We start from the raw sequence: 19,700 nt of genomic DNA on the forward strand, positions 1-19,700 counted from the left end.
GCATGAATGAAATGGAGTAGGGTGTAAAATGAAATCAACATGGAGAAAGAGAGGCATCATGCAATGTCTTAAAGCGTGTCTTATGCTAGGTGCTAATACACGCAATGCACAGATCAACAACAAATCCACCTAGCACAGTTCTTCTTTCCCCGCTTCACTCCAGTTATGCCAGCACAGCGTCTTGTGGAAGCAGCAGCAGACCTGTGCCACAAGTCTGACAGAATAAAGCTTCATCTTCCAAAAGAGCTTGGAGAAAAGGGCTGGAGAGGCAGGATCATCCTTTTGACACAGGCTTTTGATGTCCCCTTTTGTTACTACTTGAAGATACTTGCTCCTTGAGAAGAGAGAGACTGAAGCCCAGTGCTTGTTCCCAGAAATAAGCAAGCTTTCCTGCTGCTGATCTGCTCGGGTAAAGAATGTCCCGTGGCTTTACCTGCTTCTGGATGAGATGAAAATCCTTGCCGTAGGTGTGGAAAGCCTTTTGGAAGGACTCCTTCTCCTCAGGTGTCCATCTATCAGAGCCTGGCAATAAAAAGCAGCGGCTAGTAAACAGATCCCTTGATCCACACCAAGTAGATTCCTCTGGCTGCCGAAAGAAAACGGTCGCAGGCCGTCATTCACGTGGGTGTACGTGTCTGCTCCCTCAGAAGGTCGTGAAGACAAGAGCAGGCATTGCCCGGGGAGAAGGATTGGAAAACAAGTAAAGCTGAAGGACTAGATGCTGGTGCTTTGCCCACCCACAGAGGAGACAAGACCTTGTGCTGGTGTTAAGCACAATTTCTTGAAGCAGAAACGCTTGCCACAACAATGAAGGGGACGGCAGCATCTGTCAGGGACGCAAGAAGCTCTGCTTTGCTTACCTGCGTAATGATAATCAGCCATGGGATGGCCTTGAGCTGTTGCAGGCCCCTCTGAGAGCAGCATCTCCAGAGCCTCCTGCAAGATCAAGAGGGAAAAGGCTTTAGCCGCCCCAGCACATTAAAAATGAGCCAAAAAATCACAGGTGCTGCCTTTCAGCTCCTTTGCCTCTCCAGACATTCAAGCGACTCTATCCCATGTGGGTGAAACACTGTCATTTGCTCCCAGTCCCTAGTTTTTGCTGCCCAACCCTTTGATCCTGGTCCCCAAGAGTGGCCTTTTGCTCACCAAGCTGAGGATTTTGCTGCTCCTGCAGCCAGAATGGCCTCAGCTGAGTGAGGCTTCTGGGAATTTCCCCTCCTAAGGTCTTAGAGAACCCAAATCTCCAGGCCATTTACAAGGCAGCAGGACCTTCCGCCGCCGCCGCCTCCAGGAGGGAGATTCTCCCTGCTGGAGCCCTTTGGGCTCAGCCCTGACGCAGCTGGAGGAGACCCAGCAGGCAGCAAGTGCTCTGCTCCCTGTTAAGACCCTTCTTCCAAGAGCAGCCAGGAAAGGCTGTCCCAGTGCCCGGGCCTTCTGCATTCCCTGTGCCCTCTCCTCTGCGCCCAAACAGCCGCTTCTTACCGGAACGCTGCCGCGTGCCTGGTGCAGGCAGTGCAGGGCGCGCTCCAGGTTAGCTGCTGCCCCGGGAATGCCACGGGAGCTGGCCATGTCCAACAGTTCTCTTACTGCAAGCACAAGAAAAAACCCACCGAAAGTCAGCCCGGAGGCCAGCAAAGGGCAAAGGTTGCCACGCAAGGCAGAAGGAAAGGCCGGCAGCTAAAGACAGCAGCTTGGAGAGAGAGCATGAAAAGGAGAGCAAAGACAGAGCCAGCTGAAGCAAGGGCCCACGCAGTGCTGGCTCTCCCTCCAAAGCAGCTTCTGTAAGAAGTGGGGGCCAATCTCCCCTCTTCCAGTGGCAAACGGCCCTGACCAGTTTGGAGAGCAAGGTGCTTGCTCTTTCTCCTTGCCTCTAACACTTCTACATGGGAAGATGGGCGAGACAAGGAGAGAAGCAGAGCCTGCAAAACGCTGCCTTTTTAGGCATAAGGAGCCTTTTCAAGACCCAAGTAGCTCAGGGCTGGAAGCAAAGCTTGAAGCAAAGCTACCTCTGTCAGGTTTTTCCATGTCAGAGTCATCCTCTCCCCAGGGCTTCCAGACCAGGGTTGCAGGCTCTTCATCCTCACTTGGTGCTCTGTTCTGCAGCTCTGGGAGCTCAGCCTGAAAGTCGCTGCCAACATTGATGTGTCTAAAGGAAGAAGGAGGTGGAGGTGAGAAAGGCAAGTGGTCAAGAGAGCCTTGCTGTGCACCCACAGGCTTGAACCAATCCCAGCCTGACTGTGAAAGAGCAGTTCTCCTCCTCGCCATTCCTCCAGTTTGCTGTCCTTTAACCCTAGGCCAAAACTCACGGCTGAATCTGGGCTCTTGCTTTCCTTTTCATTGTGCCTCTCCTTTCCACCTGAAAGAGATCAAAGCAATGCTCCAGTTCAAAATCCTTCTGCCAAGGATGTGTCAGTAGCCTTCCTTCTCATCCTCATCATTGCAAAGCCCGAGCTCCCGTGTCCCAGCTCCTTTCTCTTTGCTGTCATTGCTGCCTTTTTGACATGGAATGTCCTAGGCAGGACCCTCCAGCAGTCAGCAGCTTCCTCAGGAGGGCAAGCAGAAGGCCATGCACTACTCTCTTCACTCCCGGGGCCACGGAGAAGAGCCAAGAGAATGGCAGGGGAGATGTGCCAGTGCAGGCTTAGGTTGGATCGAAGGAAAAGCTTCTTCAGCCAGAGGCTGCTTGGGCACTGCAACAGCCTCCCCAGGGAAGGGGGCACAGCACCAAGGCTGACTGAGCTCCAAAAGTGTTTGGACACTGCTCTTGGGCACAGGCTGTGATTGTTGAGGCTGCCCCGGGCAGGCCCTGCAGTTGGGCTCAGTGATCTTTCAGAATCCCTTCCAAGGCAGAAAATTCTGTGCTACTGTGATTGTGCTCTTGAGGAGATGGCATTTGACGGCCGCCCCTGAGCATGAGGTAGAACCAGCCCTATGTGCACTGAAAAAAGAATCTCTAAAGATCTTAAAATAGAAGGGATCTATAGGCGATGTAAATACGTAAGTAGATAAGAATTGCTGATCCCAGATGGTTTTTGAAGTTGAAAGCCTGTGTTTGCAGAGAAGCCCAGTCAAATGCTTCCATGCCCTGAACGACAGGGATGCCAGAGGAGAAGTGGCATCATTGTGCTGTTTGAAGCTTTGGAGCGGGTGTGAGCAGAGTCAGGGCATAAGGGGATTTGTTGACACTGAAGCCCTGACCTGCTCAGCCAGGAACAATTTGTTTTGGGGTCAGCACAAGATAGTTTGAGGACTGAAATGGGTGCTAAGAACGTTTAATCAGGTGATGCGTGGACGAGGATCTGCAACTGCACTGGGACACCTCTCTAGGTCCTCTATGGAAAGGTCTGTGTTTCCCCTGGAGGCAACACAATTCCTTCAGAAGCTGCACCCTGCTTTCACGTGGAAGCTCGTCTGGGGAAAGTGAGCACGCAGCCTGTGTGTCGTGCTTGGTGGGAGAGGCAGCTGGAGCCTCCTGCCCCTGTGCTAGTGCTTTGAGGGCAAACGGGGATTTTCTTACCTTGGAGGGTTCCCAAGTGCTCTGGGGATGCCCGGAGGCAGACGAGGAGACCAGGATGTCGGTGCAGAGGCCGGGTCTGGCGCTGAGTGCAGAAGGCGGCTGCTCAGGGACAGCCCAGGAGCTGATCCTGCAGCTGCTGCTCCAGCGCTGCTCCAGCAGCGTTCCAGCAAGGGCCGCAGGAGCAGGAGACAACGACAGTTGCTATGGGCACAGCCCAACATTCCATCTAGAACCCCTGGGGGAGCCATGGGACAGAAAGGGGCATGGGCCGCCTCTGCCCCTTGTACTTCTTCTGCTGCAAGTTTGCTCTGAGAAGCTTCCCATTGGGCCTTTTCTCCTCAGTCGTCTGATGAGACGGGCAAAAGCAGTGCAGGGACAGCCCTGGCTCTTCCCGGTGCTTCTCTGCAAGGTGCCTCCAGCTGAAGGTGCACAGGAGCCTGCCTCTGTGCAAGGGCCCAGACCTCATCTCCTGCCCTGGAGAACCAGAAGGGCTCCTCCCACTGGCTCTCCTCCAGCTCTGAGAGGAGCTGGAATTTGCAAGTTGCCTAGCGCAGAGCCAACTCCAAAGCTTCCTCTCAAAGTGGAGGCATTCATCCTGCCCCCTTTCTCAATTCTCTTTTTGCTGCCCAATAATGTCACTGCATGGTTTCCCTCCTTTGGGCCTCTGAGCTGGTCTCTCACCTCATCACTCCTCCCTTGAAACTTGGAGAAACAGGATCTTTTTCAGGCCAACTGATGGGGACACACACACACACACCCAGGGACAGCACACGGGCATTTCTCTAGCAAACATTCAGGCAGAATTTCTAGATCCCTCTTCCAGCTCCCTTGGAGAAGCTCGGTGGTTGTCCCAAAAGACTCTGGCATTCCTCTAAGGAAGCAACACTTACAGAATTGCCTTTCCACACTGCTGGCCTTCACATTGCTTTTAACGCCTAGATCCCAGATATGAGAAAAAGCCAGGCAGCTTTGCTGCTTTCCTGCCTGTCCTTAAGGAAAAGCAAATCTTGCTTCAGTCCCAATCTTGCTTCCTTCCCAGCCTGCATGTTACCCACTGGCCAGCAAACTGAGGGGGCAGCTGGAACAAGTCCCACTGCAAGGCAGATACTTTGTAGCCTCCAAAGCCCACCTGCACCGGCTCCATCAGACAAGGGCAAGCTTGCCTCGGCTTCCCAGAAGCAGCCTGCCAATTGCCCCCTCCCTCGCCCCCTCTCCATCCACCCTCCACAGCCCCTGCCACCAAAGCCTTGCTAGGCACGGCCATTTGCTGGCCTCCATAAAAGAGTGACTTGGATTCTTCTTTGGCGCAAGTGCCCCAGCTGTGACAAGTCAGAGGATAATGATCACACCCGCTCGGCTTTAGCTAAGGAGATTGCTGGAGGCCCAGAGCGGGACACTGGTCCTTTCAGGAGAAACTGCAACTGAACTAGCCATGCCTTTGTGGTGCATGCCGATAGGAATTGGATAGAATCGGAGGGCTTAGAAACGTCCTCCAAGCTGGTCAGCTCCATCAGTCCCCCAAAATGAAAGAAATTTTTCTGTCTGGGCTCCAAAAAGGACTCAACCCGCTGCTTTTATGCCAGAAAATATGGTGAGACCAGACCACTCATCTAGATGCAATTCAGTGAATTAAACAAAGCCTCCCTTTCCACTCCCAGCTGAGATGTTGAGGAATCAAAGGCTGAAGCCCCAGCGGTATTTCACTGGCAGTAAAGGAGACACACCTCAGGAAGTCCTGCCAGCTGAGCAAGGGGCTGGGCCTGGGGGAGGTGGCGCCTGCCCAGCTTCTTCTCTCAGGGCAAGTGCCGTCTTTGCAACACCAGGCAAATGGAACAAACATTGCTGGAGTGCTTTCATACAGACAAACAGACAAAATGGAACAAACATTGGTTTAATGATAAAGACAGATTAGGTCTCAACAAAGGCAAAATGACAAAGAGCATATGGCAGAGCATACAAAACACCCAACCTCTGACATTTACTGATAAATCTAATAATACTAATGAGTCCTGAATAATACTAATGTACCTTAACTACTAAATTGAGGAGGTTACTATCATGTAAACTAACGAAGTAGAAGATTAAACAACCCAAAAAGCTTAAAAAACAGTCCTATTCCTATCTAACTAATATCTAACAGTTGTATTCCTATCTAACTAATCTGCCTAACTCTTGCTAGCCCTGGACAACCTGCAGGGTTGTCTAATTTGGTCTTTTCTTCTTGGGGAGAGGCTCTGCTGTCTTCCGAGGCCGATGTCTTCTGCTGTGTTTGTTCCTTTCCTTCATGCTTTCAAACACCCTGCAAGATAGGAAGCAAACCATCCATTGCTCACGCTAGTACACACCATGAAACCAAGTGCCAAGATCTCCGTTTGAGTATGAATTTCTGTCTTTTCGGGCAGTGGCACATTTGTCAATGGATCAGCACCATGAGTCTGATGGTTCTACTTTCAATGCCTTGAAATGTCTTCCTCCTTTTGCTGCATCCTCTTTTGAATTTGATCAGCAGCATCAAACCAAGCTTTGATGGATCTATTCCTACTTGTATCAACTGTGTCTTGTTGGGGCACGGCAAGGTTTCATTGTGAAGGCTGGGTTTTACCTAAGCTCTTTGGGTTTGAGGTGGGTGTTAAGCTTGAGCACGGCTGCCGGGGGCGATGCTGCAAGTGCCCCCAGCTTCCCCTGCGGTGCCTTTGAAAAGGGTCAGCCCCTTTTAGTCCAAAGGCGCAGCTTTGAGCAGAAAGAGGAGGAACTTGCGCACCGTTTGCACTGCCCGCAGGGAAAGGGGCCTCCCGCCGAAGGGGGCGGCTGGCGCGGTTGGCAGCAGGGACACTGGGCGCTGCGAGCCCTCTTGCGGCTTCTCTTCCCTGTCTCCCCGTTCTCCTTTCTGGGAGGGCTTTTGCTCCTCTTTGCTTTGCCCACGCTCTGGAAATCAAAGAGTCCTTATCAATGCTTCCTTCCTCTCACAAAGCTGGAAATCAGAGCATCCAGCACAAAAATCTATCGGCCTAAGCAAATCCTTCCAAAGCCTCAAGAGCTGAGAAAACGGCTGCCTTTGCCAATGGGCTGCGGCGGGCTGCCAAGCCAGAGCTTGGAGGAAAATACTCCTCTTTTCTACAGGCCAAAGGGGTGGGAGAAAGACCTGGCTATTTAGAGCTCTACATTTCTTATTTCTACCTTTCTGCCTAACATCTATTTCTCTCTGCTTTTCCTCCACAAATGTCTAGGCAATGGCATTTCAATTCAGTCCAATTAGGGTAGACACATGCTTAGCCATTTTCTAGTCCCCAAAATAATCTCCCTCCCTGTCTCTCTCTCTCTCTCTCTCTCTCTCTCTCACATGATGGGAAGCAAATTGCTCTTTGCCGCTAAGGAAAGATTTAGGGGAGCCACAGCACCAGCAGCTCCTTCTTGGGGACTATGCTGGCATGCTAGAAAAACTCCCTGAAAATCTGCAGCATATCCACAAAGGCAGCCTGGACTGGTGATGTCAGCAAGCAGTGGGGAATTTGGGGTCTGATTGGAGTCAGCGAGGGTGCCAGCCCTTGAGAAGCCCATCTGTAGAGAGTCAAAGCCCATTTTGGTGGCGGTGCTGCTTTCTTGGGTCAAAGTTAGGCTCCAGAATTGCATACTTCAGGGCAGCAGCACAAGGAAGGCCCGGGCAGCATCTGCTGTGCCTTTCCCAGCACATGGGACGATGTGATCCTGGCAAAGGGGCATCTGGCATGGCTCGCCAGCAGCTTTTCTCCCCTTCTCCCAGTTTCTCGACCTTCCTGGCACCTCTCCATTTTCTTGCCCCTCACCTGAGCAAGAGTGCTGGCAAGTTTATGCTCCTTTTTCCAGGAGTAGTAGTACTCCACACACTGGGCCACGGTCTTAGTCTGGATCTGTTGTGAAGAGAAAAAGAAGGAATCGAAAATGGTGTCGGGTGCACTGGGGAAAAAGTAGACTATGGAGTGAACTAGGAAGTAAAAGCATGAAGTAAATGGAGTAGGGTGTAAAATGAAATCAACATGGAGAAAGAGAGGCATCATGCAATGTCTTAAAGCGTGTCTTATGCTAGGTGCTAATACACGCAATGCACAGATCAACAACAAATCCACCTAGCACAGTTCTTCTTTCCCCGCTTCACTCCAGTTATGCCAGCACAGCGTCTTGTGGAAGCAGCAGCAGACCTGTGCCACAAGTCTGACAGAATAAAGCTTCATCTTCCAAAAGAGCTTGGAGAAAAGGGCTGGAGAGGCAGGATCATCCTTTTGACACAGGCTTTTGATGTCCCCTTTTGTTACTACTTGAAGATACTTGCTCCTTGAGAAGAGAGAGACTGAAGCCCAGTGCTTGTTCCCAGAAATAAGCAAGCTTTCCTGCTGCTGATCTGCTCGGGTAAAGAATGTCCCGTGGCTTTACCTGCTTCTGGATGAGATGAAAATCCTTGCCGTAGGTGTGGAAAGCCTTTTGGAAGGACTCCTTCTCCTCAGGTGTCCATCTATCAGAGCCTGGCAATAAAAAGCAGCGGCTAGTAAACAGATCCCTTGATCCACACCAAGTAGATTCCTCTGGCTGCCGAAAGAAAACGGTCGCAGGCCGTCATTCACGTGGGTGTACGTGTCTGCTCCCTCAGAAGGTCGTGAAGACAAGAGCAGGCATTGCCCGGGGAGAAGGATTGGAAAACAAGTAAAGCTGAAGGACTAGATGCTGGTGCTTTGCCCACCCACAGAGGAGACAAGACCTTGTGCTGGTGTTAAGCACAATTTCTTGAAGCAGAAACGCTTGCCACAACAATGAAGGGGACGGCAGCATCTGTCAGGGACGCAAGAAGCTCTGCTTTGCTTACCTGCGTAATGATAATCAGCCATGGGATGGCCTTGAGCTGTTGCAGGCCCCTCTGAGAGCAGCATCTCCAGAGCCTCCTGCAAGATCAAGAGGGAAAAGGCTTTAGCCGCCCCAGCACATTAAAAATGAGCCAAAAAATCACAGGTGCTGCCTTTCAGCTCCTTTGCCTCTCCAGACATTCAAGCGACTGTATCCCATGTGGGTGAAACACTGTCATTTGCTCCCAGTCCCTAGTTTTTGCTGCCCAACCCTTTGATCCTGGTCCCCAAGAGTGGCCTTTTGCTCACCAAGCTGAGGATTTTGCTGCTCCTGCAGCCAGAATGGCCTCAGCTGACTGAGGCTTCTGGGAATTTCCTCTCCTAAGGTCTTAGAGAACCCAAATCTCCAGGCCATTTACAAGGCAGCAGGACCTTCCGCCGCCGCCGCCTCCAGGAGGGAGATTCTCCCTGCTGGAGCCCTTTGGGCTCAGCCCTGACGCAGCTGGAGGAGACCCAGCAGGCAGCAAGTGCTCTGCTCCCTGTTAAGACCCTTCTTCCAAGAGCAGCCAGGAAAGGCTGTCCCAGTGCCCGGGCCTTCTGCATTCCCTGTGCCCTCTCCTCTGCGCCCAAACAGCCGCTTCTTACCGGAACGCTGCCGCGTGCCTGGTGCAGGCAGTGCAGGGCGCGCTCCAGGTTAGCTGCTGCCCCGGGAATGCCACGGGAGCTGGCCATGTCCAACAGTTCTCTTACTGCAAGCACAAGAAAAAACCCACCGAAAGTCAGCCTGGAGGCCAGCAAAGGGCAAAGGTTGCCACGCAAGGCAGAAGGAAAGGCCGGCAGCTAAAGACAGCAGCTTGGAGAGAGAGCATGAAAAGGAGAGCAAAGACAGAGCCAGCTGAAGCAAGGGCCCACGCAGTGCTGGCTCTCCCTCCAAAGCAGCTTCTGTAAGAAGAAGTGGGGGCCAATCTCCCCTCTTCCAGTGGCAAACGGCCCTGACCAGTTTGGAGAGCAAGGTGCTTGCTCTTTCTCCTTGCCTCTAACACTTCTACATGGGAAGATGGGCGAGACAAGGAGAGAAGCAGAGCCTGCAAAACGCTGCCTTTTTAGGCATAAGGAGCCTTTTCAAGACCCAAGTAGCTCAGGGCTGGAAGCAAAGCTTGAAGCAAAGCTACCTCTGTCAGGTTTTTCCATGTCAGAGTCATCCTCTCCCCAGGGCTTCCAGACCAGGCTTGCAGGCTCTTCATCCTCACTTGGTGCTCTGTTCTGCAGCTCTGGGAGCTCAGCCTGAAAGTCGCTGCCAACATTGATGTGTCTAAAGGAAGAAGGAGGTGGAGGTGAGAAAGGCAAGTGGTCAAGAGAGCCTTGCTGTGCACCCACAGGCTTGAACCAATCCCAGCCTGACTGTGAAAGAGCAGTTCTCCTCCTCGCCATTCCTCCAGTTTGCTGTCCTTTAACCCTAGGCCAAAACTCACGGCTGAATCTGGGCTCTTGCTTTCCTTTTCATTGTGCCTCTCCTTTCCACCTGAAAGAGATCAAAGCAATGCTCCAGTTCAAAATCCTTCTGCCAAGGATGTGTCAGTAGCCTTCCTTCTCATCCTCATCATTGCAAAGCCCGAGCTCCCGTGTCCCAGCTCCTTTCTCTTTGCTGTCATTGCTGCCTTTTTGACATGGAATGTCCTAGGCAGGACCCTCCAGCAGTCAGCAGCTTCCTCAGGAGGGCAAGCAGAAGGCCATGCACTACTCTCTTCACTCCCGGGGCCACGGAGAAGAGCCAAGAGAATGGCAGGGGAGATGTGCCAGTGCAGGCTTAGGTTGGATCGAAGGAAAAGCTTCTTCAGCCACAGGCTGCTTGGGCACTGCAACAGCCTCCCCAGGGAAGGGGGCACAGCACCAAGGCTGACTGAGCTCCAAAAGTGTTTGGACACTGCTCTTGGGCACAGGCTGTGATTGTTGAGGCTGCCCCGGGCAGGCCCTGCAGTTGGCCTCAGTGATCTTTCAGAATCCCTTCCAAGCCAGAAAATTCTGTGCTACTGTGATTGTGCTCTTGAGGAGATGGCATTTGACGGCCGCCCCTGAGCATGAGGTAGAACCAGCCCTATGTGCACTGAAAAAAGAATCTCTAAAGATCTTAAAATAGAAGGGATCTATAGGCGATGTAAATACGTAAGTAGATAAGAATTGCTGATCCCAGATGGTTTTTGAAGTTGAAAGCCTGTGTTTGCAGAGAAGCCCAGTCAAATGCTTCCATGCCCTGAACGACAGGGATGCCAGAGGAGAAGTGGCATCATTGTGCTGTTTGAAGCTTTGGAGCGGGTGTGAGCAGAGTCAGGGCATAAGGGGATTTGTTGACACTGAAGCCCTGACCTGCTCAGCCAGGAACAATTTGTTTTGGGGTCAGCACAAGATAGTTTGAGGACTGAAATGGGTGCTAAGAACGTTTAATCAGGTGATGCGTGGACGAGGATCTGCAACTGCACTGGGACACCTCTCTAGGTCCTCTATGGAAAGGTCTGTGTTTCCCCTGGAGGCAACACAATTCCTTCAGAAGCTGCACCCTGCTTTCACGTGGAAGCTCGTCTGGGGAAAGTGAGCACGCAGCCTGTGTGTCGTGCTTGGTGGGAGAGGCAGCTGGAGCCTCCTGCCCCTGTGCTAGTGCTTTGAGGGCAAACGGGGATTTTCTTACCTTGGAGGGTTCCCAAGTGCTCTGGGGATGCCCGGAGGCAGACGAGGAGACCAGGATGTCGGTGCAGAGGCCGGGTCTGGCGCTGAGTGCAGAAGGCGGCTGCTCAGGGACAGCCCAGGAGCTGATCCTGCAGCTGCTGCTCCAGCGCTGCTCCAGCAGCGTTCCAGCAAGGGCCGCAGGAGCAGGAGACAACGACAGTTGCTATGGGCACAGCCCAACATTCCATCTAGAACCCCCGGGGGAGCCATGGGACAGAAAGGGGCATGGGCCGCCTCTGCCCCTTGTACTTCTTCTGCTGCAAGTTTGCTCTGAGAAGCTTCCCATTGGGCCTTTTCTCCTCAGTCGTCTGATGAGACGGGCAAAAGCAGTGCAGGGACAGCCCTGGCTCTTCCCGGTGCTTCTCTGCAAGGTGCCTCCAGCTGAAGGTGCACAGGAGCCTGCCTCTGTGCAAGGGCCCAGACCTCATCTCCTGCCCTGGAGAACCAGAAGGGCTCCTCCCACTGGCTCTCCTCCAGCTCTGAGAGGAGCTGGAATTTGCAAGTTGCCTAGCGCAGAGCCAACTCCAAAGCTTCCTCTCAAAGTGGAGGCATTCATCCTGCCCCCTTTCTCAATTCTCCTTTTGCTGCCCAATAATGTCACTGCATGGTTTCCCTCCTTTGGGCCTCTGAGCTGGTCTCTCACCTCATCACTCCTCCCTTGAAACTTGGAGAAACAGGATCTTTTTCAGGCCAACTGATGGGGACACACACACACACACCCAGGGACAGCACACGGGCATTTCTCTAGCAAACATTCAGGCAGAATTTCTAGATCCCTCTTCCAGCTCCCTTGGAGAAGCTCGGTGGTTGTCCCAAAAGACTCTGGCATTCCTCTAAGGAAGCAACACTTACAGAATTGCCTTTCCACACTGCTGGCCTTCACATTGCTTTTAACGCCTAGATCCCAGATATGAGAAAAAGCCAGGCAGCTTTGCTGCTTTCCTGCCTGTCCTTAAGGAAAAGCAAATCTTGCTTCAGTCCCAATCTTGCTTCCTTCCCAGCCTGCATGTTACCCACTGGCCAGCAAACTGAGGGGGCAGCTGGAACAAGTCCCACTGCAAGGCAGATACTTTGTAGCCTCCAAAGCCCACCTGCACCGGCTCCATCAGACAAGGGCAAGCTTGCCTCGGCTTCCCAGAAGCAGCCTGCCAATTGCCCCCTCCCTCGCCCCCTCTCCATCCACCCTCCACAGCCCCTGCCACCAAAGCCTTGCTAGGCACGGCCATTTGCTGGCCTCCATAAAAGAGTGACTTGGATTCTTCTTTGGCGCAAGTGCCCCAGCTGTGACAAGTCAGAGGATAATGATCACACCCGCTCGGCTTTAGCTAAGGAGATTGCTGGAGGCCCAGAGCGGGACACTGGTCCTTTCAGGAGAAACTGCAACTGAACTAGCCATGCCTTTGTGGTGCATGCCGATAGGAATTGGATAGAATCGGAGGGCTTAGAAACGTCCTCCAAGCTGGTCAGCTCCATCAGTCCCCCAAAATGAAAGAAATTTTTCTGTCTGGGCTCCAAAAAGGACTCAACCCGCTGCTTTTATGCCAGAAAATATGGTGAGACCAGACCACTCATCTAGATGCAATTCAGTGAATTAAACAAAGCCTCCCTTTCCACTCCCAGCTGAGATGTTGAGGAATCAAAGGCTGAAGCCCCAGCGGTATTTCACTGGCAGTAAAGGAGACACACCTCAGGAAGTCCTGCCAGCTGAGCAAGGGGCTGGGCCTGGGGGAGGTGGCGCCTGCCCAGCTTCTTCTCTCAGGGCAAGTGCCGTCTTTGCAACACCAGGCAAATGGAACAAACATTGCTGGAGTGCTTTCATACAGACAAACAGACAAAATGGAACAAACATTGGTTTAATGATAAAGACAGATTAGGTCTCAACAAAGGCAAAATGACAAAGAGCATATGGCAGAGCATACAAAACACCCAACCTCTGACATTTACTGATAAATCTAATAATACTAATGAGTCCTGAATAATACTAATGTACCTTAACTACTAAATTGAGGAGGTTACTATCATGTAAACTAACGAAGTAGAAGATTAAACAACCCAAAAAGCTTAAAAAACAGTCCTATTCCTATCTAACTAATATCTAACAGTTGTATTCCTATCTAACTAATCTGCCTAACTCTTGCTAGCCCTGGACAACCTGCAGGGTTGTCTAATTTGGTCTTTTCTTCTTGGGGAGAGGCTCTGCTGTCTTCCGAGGCCGATGTCTTCTGCTGTGTTTGTTCCTTTCCTTCATGCTTTCAAACACCCTGCAAGATAGGAAGCAAACCATCCATTGCTCACGCTAGTACACACCATGAAACCAAGTGCCAAGATCTCCGTTTGAGTATGAATTTCTGTCTTTTCGGGCAGTGGCACATTTGTCAATGGATCAGCACCATGAGTCTGATGGTTCTACTTTCAATGCCTTGAAATGTCTTCCTCCTTTTGCTGCATCCTCTTTTGAATTTGATCAGCAGCATCAAACCAAGCTTTGATGGATCTATTCCTACTTGTATCAACTGTGTCTTGTTGGGGCACGGCAAGGTTTCATTGTGAAGGCTGGGTTTTACCTAAGCTCTTTGGGTTTGAGGTGGGTGTTAAGCTTGAGCACGGCTGCCGGGGGCGATGCTGCAAGTGCCCCCAGCTTCCCCTGCGGTGCCTTTGAAAAGGGTCAGCCCCTTTTAGTCCAAAGGCGCAGCTTTGAGCAGAAAGAGGAGGAACTTGCGCACCGTTTGCACTGCCCGCAGGGAAAGGGGCCTCCCGCCGAAGGGGGCGGCTGGCGCGGTTGGCAGCAGGGACACTGGGCGCTGCGAGCCCTCTTGCGGCTTCTCTTCCCTGGCTCCCCGTTCTCCTTTCTGGGAGGGCTTTTGCTCCTCTTTGCTTTGCCCACGCTCTGGAAATCAAAGAGTCCTTATCAATGCTTCCTTCCTCTCACAAAGCTGGAAATCAGAGCATCCAGCACAAAAATCTATCGGCCTAAGCAAATCCTTCCAAAGCCTCAAGAGCTGAGAAAACGGCTGCCTTTGCCAATGGGCTGCGGCGGGCTGCCAAGCCAGAGCTTGGAGGAAAATACTCCTCTTTTCTACAGGCCAAAGGGGTGGGAGAAAGACCTGGCTATTTAGAGCTCTACATTTCTTATTTCTACCTTTCTGCCTAACATCTATTTCTCTCTGCTTTTCCTCCACAAATGTCTAGGCAATGGCATTTCAATTCAGTCCAATTAGGGTAGACACATGCTTAGCCATTTTCTAGTCCCCAAAATAATCTCCCTCCCTGTCTCTCTCTCTCTCTCTCTCTCTCTCTCTCACATGATGGGAAGCAAATTGCTCTTTGCCGCTAAGGAAAGATTTAGGGGAGCCACAGCACCAGCAGCTCCTTCTTGGGGACTATGCTGGCATGCTAGAAAAACTCCCTGAAAATCTGCAGCATATCCACAAAGGCAGCCTGGACTGCTGATGTCAGCAAGCAGTGGGGAATTTGGGGTCTGATTGGAGTCAGCGAGGGTGCCAGCCCTTGAGAAGCCCATCTGTAGAGAGTCAAAGCCCATTTTGGTGGCGGTGCTGCTTTCTTGGGTCAAAGTTAGGCTCCAGAATTGCATACTTCAGGGCAGCAGCACAAGGAAGGCCCGGGCAGCATCTGCTGTGCCTTTCCCAGCACATGGGACGATGTGATCCTGGCAAAGGGGCATCTGGCATGGCTCGCCAGCAGCTTTTCTCCCCTTCTCCCAGTTTCTCGACCTTCCTGGCACCTCTCCATTTTCTTGCCCCTCACCTGAGCAAGAGTGCTGGCAAGTTTATGCTCCTTTTTCCAGGAGTAGTAGTACTCCACACACTGGGCCACGGTCTTAGTCTGGATCTGTTGTGAAGAGAAAAAGAAGGAATCGAAAATGGTGTCGGGTGCACTGGGGAAAAAGTAGACTATGGAGTGAACTAGGAAGTAAAAGCATGAAGTAAATGGAGTAGGGTGTAAAATGAAATCAACATGGAGAAAGAGAGGCATCATGCAATGTCTTAAAGCGTGTCTTATGCTAGGTGCTAATACACGCAATGCACAGATCAACAACAAATCCACCTAGCACAGTTCTTCTTTCCCCGCTTCACTCCAGTTATGCCAGCACAGCGTCTTGTGGAAGCAGCAGCAGACCTGTGCCACAAGTCTGACAGAATAAAGCTTCATCTTCCAAAAGAGCTTGGAGAAAAGGGCTGGAGAGGCAGGATCATCCTTTTGACACAGGCTTTTGATGTCCCCTTTTGTTACTACTTGAAGATACTTGCTCCTTGAGAAGAGAGAGACTGAAGCCCAGTGCTTGTTCCCAGAAATAAGCAAGCTTTCCTGCTGCTGATCTGCTCGGGTAAAGAATGTCCCGTGGCTTTACCTGCTTCTGGATGAGATGAAAATCCTTGCCGTAGGTGTGGAAAGCCTTTTGGAAGGACTCCTTCTCCTCAGGTGTCCATCTATCAGAGCCTGGCAATAAAAAGCAGCGGCTAGTAAACAGATCCCTTGATCCACACCAAGTAGATTCCTCTGGCTGCCGAAAGAAAACGGTCGCAGGCCGTCATTCACGTGGGTGTACGTGTCTGCTCCCTCAGAAGGTCGTGAAGACAAGAGCAGGCATTGCCCGGGGAGAAGGATTGGAAAACAAGTAAAGCTGAAGGACTAGATGCTGGTGCTTTGCCCACCCACAGAGGAGACAAGACCTTGTGCTGGTGTTAAGCACAATTTCTTGAAGCAGAAACGCTTGCCACAACAATGAAGGGGACGGCAGCATCTGTCAGGGACGCAAGAAGCTCTGCTTTGCTTACCTGCGTAATGATAATCAGCCATGGGATGGCCTTGAGCTGTTGCAGGCCCCTCTGAGAGCAGCATCTCCAGAGCCTCCTGCAAGATCAAGAGGGAAAAGGCTTTAGCCGCCCCAGCACATTAAAAATGAGCCAAAAAATCACAGGTGCTGCCTTTCAGCTCCTTTGCCTCTCCAGACATTCAAGCGACTGTATCCCATGTGGGTGAAACACTGTCATTTGCTCCCAGTCCCTAGTTTTTGCTGCCCAACCCTTTGATCCTGGTCCCCAAGAGTGGCCTTTTGCTCACCAAGCTGAGGATTTTGCTGCTCCTGCAGCCAGAATGGCCTCAGCTGACTGAGGCTTCTGGGAATTTCCCCTCCTAAGGTCTTAGAGAACCCAAATCTCCAGGCCATTTACAAGGCAGCAGGACCTTCCGCCGCCGCCGCCTCCAGGAGGGAGATTCTCCCTGCTGGAGCCCTTTGGGCTCAGCCCTGACGCAGCTGGAGGAGACCCAGCAGGCAGCAAGTGCTCTGCTCCCTGTTAAGACCCTTCTTCCAAGAGCAGCCAGGAAAGGCTGTCCCAGTGCCCGGGCCTTCTGCATTCCCTGTGCCCTCTCCTCTGCGCCCAAACAGCCGCTTCTTACCGGAACGCTGCCGCGTGCCTGGTGCAGGCAGTGCAGGGCGCGCTCCAGGTTAGCTGCTGCCCCGGGAATGCCACGGGAGCTGGCCATGTCCAACAGTTCTCTTACTGCAAGCACAAGAAAAAACCCACCGAAAGTCAGCCTGGAGGCCAGCAAAGGGCAAAGGTTGCCACGCAAGGCAGAAGGAAAGGCCGGCAGCTAAAGACAGCAGCTTGGAGAGAGAGCATGAAAAGGAGAGCAAAGACAGAGCCAGCTGAAGCAAGGGCCCACGCAGTGCTGGCTCTCCCTCCAAAGCAGCTTCTGTAAGAAGAAGTGGGGGCCAATCTCCCCTCTTCCAGTGGCAAACGGCCCTGACCAGTTTGGAGAGCAAGGTGCTTGCTCTTTCTCCTTGCCTCTAACACTTCTACATGGGAAGATGGGCGAGACAAGGAGAGAAGCAGAGCCTGCAAAACGCTGCCTTTTTAGGCATAAGGAGCCTTTTCAAGACCCAAGTAGCTCAGGGCTGGAAGCAAAGCTTGAAGCAAAGCTACCTCTGTCAGGTTTTTCCATGTCAGAGTCATCCTCTCCCCAGGGCTTCCAGACCAGGCTTGCAGGCTCTTCATCCTCACTTGGTGCTCTGTTCTGCAGCTCTGGGAGCTCAGCCTGAAAGTCGCTGCCAACATTGATGTGTCTAAAGGAAGAAGGAGGTGGAGGTGAGAAAGGCAAGTGGTCAAGAGAGCCTTGCTGTGCACCCACAGGCTTGAACCAATCCCAGCCTGACTGTGAAAGAGCAGTTCTCCTCCTCGCCATTCCTCCAGTTTGCTGTCCTTTAACCCTAGGCCAAAACTCACGGCTGAATCTGGGCTCTTGCTTTCCTTTTCATTGTGCCTCTCCTTTCCACCTGAAAGAGATCAAAGCAATGCTCCAGTTCAAAATCCTTCTGCCAAGGATGTGTCAGTAGCCTTCCTTCTCATCCTCATCATTGCAAAGCTCGAGCTCCCGTGTCCCAGCTCCTTTCTCTTTGCTGTCATTGCTGCCTTTTTGACATGGAATGTCCTAGGCAGGACCCTCCAGCAGTCAGCAGCTTCCTCAGGAGGGCAAGCAGAAGGCCATGCACTACTCTCTTCACTCCCGGGGCCACGGAGAAGAGCCAAGAGAATGGCAGGGGAGATGTGCCAGTGCAGGCTTAGGTTGGATCGAAGGAAAAGCTTCTTCAGCCACAGGCTGCTTGGGCACTGCAACAGCCTCCCCAGGGAAGGGGGCACAGCACCAAGGCTGACTGAGCTCCAAAAGTGTTTGGACACTGCTCTTGGGCACAGGCTGTGATTGTTGAGGCTGCCCCGGGCAGGCCCTGCAGTTGGGCTCAGTGATCTTTCAGAATCCCTTCCAAGCCAGAAAATTCTGTGCTACTGTGATTGTGCTCTTGAGGAGATGGCATTTGACGGCCGCCCCTGAGCATGAGGTAGAACCAGCCCTACCTGCACTGAAAAAAGAATCTCTAAAGATATTAAAATAGAATGGATCTATAGGCGATGTAAATACGTAAGTAGATAAGAATTGCTGATCCCAGATGGTTTTTGAAGTTGAAAGCCTGTGTTTGCAGAGAAGCCCAGTCAAACGCTTCCATGCCCTGAACGACAGGGATGCCAGAGGAGAAGTGGCATCATTGTGCTGTTTGAAGCTTTGGAGCGGGTGTGAGCAGAGTCAGGGCATAAGGGGATTTGTTGACACTGAAGCCCTGACCTGCTCAGCCAGGAACAATTTGTTTTGGGGTCAGCACAAGATAGTTTGAGGACTGAAATGGGTGCCAAGAACGTTTAATCAGGTGATGCGTGGACGAGGATCTGCAACTGCACTGGGACACCTCTCTAGGTCCTCTATGGAAAGGTCTGTGTTTCCCCTGGAGGCAACACAATTCCTTCAGAAGCTGCACCCTGCTTTCACGTGGAAGCTCGTCTGGGGAAAGTGAGCACGCAGCCTGTGTGTCGTGCTTGGTGGGAGAGGCAGCTGGAGCCTCCTGCCCCTGTGCTAGTGCTTTGAGGGCAAACGGGGATTTTCTTACCTTGGAGGGTTCCCAAGTGCTCTGGGGATGCCCGGAGGCAGACGAGGAGACCAGGATGTCGGTGCAGAGGCCGGGTCTGGCGCTGAGTGCAGAAGGCGGCTGCTCAGGGACAGCCCAGGAGCTGATCCTGCAGCTGCTGCTCCAGCGCTGCTCCACCAGTGTTCCAGCAAGGGCCGCAGGAGCAGGAGACAACGACAGTTGCTATGGGCACAGCCCAACATTCCATCTAGAACCCCCGGGGGAGCCATGGGACAGAAAGGGGCATGGGCCGCCTCTGCCCCTTGTACTTCTTCTGCTGCAAGTTTGCTCTGAGAAGCTTCCCATTGGGCCTTTTCTCCTCAGTCGTCTGATGAGACGGGCAAAAGCAGTGCAGGGACAGCCCTGGCTCTTCCCGGTGCTTCTCTGCAAGGTGCCTCCAGCTGAAGGTGCACAGGAGCCTGCCTCTGTGCAAGGGCCCAGACCTCATCTCCTGCCCTGGAGAACCAGAAGGGCTCCTCCCACTGGCTCTCCTCCAGCTCTGAGAGGAGCTGGAATTTGCAAGTTGCCTAGCGCAGAGCCAACTCCAAAGCTTCCTCTCAAAGTGGAGGCATTCATCCTGCCCCCTTTCTCAATTCTCCTTTTGCTGCCCAATAATGTCACTGCATGGTTTCCCTCCTTTGGGCCTCTGAGCTGGTCTCTCACCTCATCACTCCTCCCTTGAAACTTGGAGAAACAGGATCTTTTTCAGGCCAACTGATGGGGACACACACACACACACCCAGGGACAGCACACGGGCATTTCTCTAGCAAACATTCAGGCAGAATTTCTAGATCCCTCTTCCAGCTCCCTTGGAGAAGCTCGGTGGTTGTCCCAAAAGACTCTGGCATTCCTCTAAGGAAGCAACACTTACAGAATTGCCTTTCCACACTGCTGGCCTTCACATTGCTTTTAACGCCTAGATCCCAGATATGAGAAAAAGCCAGGCAGCTTTGCTGCTTTCCTGCCTGTCCTTAAGGAAAAGCAAATCTTGCTTCAGTCCCAATCTTGCTTCCTTCCCAGCCTGCATGTTACCCACTGGCCAGCAAACTGAGGGGGCAGCTGGAACAAGTCCCACTGCAAGGCAGATACTTTGTAGCCTCCAAAGCCCACCTGCACCGGCTCCATCAGACAAGGGCAAGCTTGCCTCGGCTTCCCAGAAGCAGCCTGCCAATTGCC

The sequence above is a fragment of the Agelaius phoeniceus genome, chromosome Z (assembly GCF_051311805.1).
Source record: "Agelaius phoeniceus isolate bAgePho1 chromosome Z, bAgePho1.hap1, whole genome shotgun sequence".
In the NCBI taxonomy this organism is placed as follows: Eukaryota; Metazoa; Chordata; class Aves; order Passeriformes; family Icteridae; genus Agelaius; species Agelaius phoeniceus.